Below are 1,936 nucleotides of genomic sequence, written 5' to 3' on the forward strand. Positions count from 1 at the left end.
AAAATTAGTATTTTAAATCTTTAAGAATTAGGTAAAAACTCTAGGTATTTGTGAGGTAATTTCATCAAGGAAAAATCTTGAAAATAAAATATCTTCAAGTGGTGTAAAAATCTTAGTATTGGTGAGGTAATTTCATCAAGTGACTATTGTACGCTTGAACTTGATCTAGTAAAGGAATACAATACTCGAGTATAAATCGGCACTTAAAGTGTGGGTGTAGGCCTGTCAAACCACGTTAAAAACAAGTTTGCAAATTCTTTTCTTTTATCTCTTTACTTTATGAACTTTAAATTTATTTGAAGTTATTTGTTTTTTTGTCAATATTAGTAATATACCCAATTCACCCCGCCTTTTAAGTGTTATAGTTATCTTAATCCATGAAAAACCTATTACCTTATCATTGCGAGTAGACCTAGACTAAGTCTATATAACCCTATAAAATCCTATTGAGTATGATTGGTGACATTCGAGCTCATTTTAGACATATTCAAGGAAAATAGGTCAAAGCCCAAATTTGTCATTCACCATCCTCTTAGATCCAACATACATATTTTAAAAGTAAGGATTAGGCTTTATTGTCAAGCCCAGGTCTTAAATCAGTGTCTTAGGTTTTAGTATTTTTTTTCTCTTTAATAACAAAAATGCATATACGAAAACTTTAGCAATAGTACAATAGGTACCCTTATCATTAAAAACAAGCATTAGTGTATTGATATCATCAAAGAGTTTATGTCTTATCCCAAGTGCAGGAATATCAAAGTAATAAATAACCTGACAAGACCAAGGTGGAACTATAGGGAGGTTAACTATATAAATTATAAATGATGATGATGATGAGGAGGAGGAGGAGGAGGAGGAGATGTAAGATTAATATAAAGATTAAACAATGATAAAAACCGTTGTCAAGGTTAATGGATCCACTAATGGTATTTCAAATAAATATACTATAAACTCTTTTTTATTACTCAACTGGAAATCACACACAAATGAGGTTCCAATCGAATGATTTGTCATTGATAGCTCATTATAAATTATTAACATGATCATATTAAATATCTTATTTAAATAACATCAAACTTTTAAATATTGTAAGGAATTCATGATGCTAACTTATGTTAACAACAAATCAAGTTCCTTTTATAGCATAGGTGTAGGTTATACCATACGGTTGGCTATGAAAGTGTCAAGTATTTGTTGTACCAAGTGTTATACAGCACAAATCTAGATTAACCATTTAACAAGCAAGGTATTAAGAATTAATAAGATAAAAATGATAAGACATGTTAATAGCAAGTTGTTTAAGATCTAAGCATTGAAGTCCATATTGAGTTTATATTATACTTATACTAACACCCATTAATGAAACCTTTTCACATTGACATAATGAACTTAGCTAAACATAATGAAGAAGAGAAACATAAATAAACAAGATACGAGCATAATTATATAAGTATAGTAAAGGAAATGAAAGCATAAACAAGAGATTAAGGAAAATATAACATGGAATAAAACTTGAACATAACAAAATACAAAGAAAGAGAGCAAGAACAAGATCTTGATCTGAACAACCAAGATGCCTAGATGCATGGCAAATGCCTCCTTTTATAGGTCAAAATTTGGAACTATTGATTTGATGACTAATTGTTGAGTGGGTGACCACATTTTGACTTGGTGACAATCTTTATCTTTTTATATGAACAAAATGGCATTGCTAACATTTAAATTTGAACATATTTTTGTCATGAAAGTTCTAGGAAATTGTCTCAGTTTTCCAACAAAAAAAAAATCAGTGCATTTGGATTTCTAGAACTCGAGATATGAACTAAACACTGAATAGTGTTTAGATTGCATGATAGATTCAGACTTCTCCGTTGTTGCTATAATTTGAACTTGAAAACGGCCTTTTTGAATATTGGACTCCTTATGAAAGTTTTAG

Source organism: Populus alba, chromosome 11 (genome assembly GCF_005239225.2).
Source record: "Populus alba chromosome 11, ASM523922v2, whole genome shotgun sequence".
In the NCBI taxonomy this organism is placed as follows: Eukaryota; Viridiplantae; Streptophyta; class Magnoliopsida; order Malpighiales; family Salicaceae; genus Populus; species Populus alba.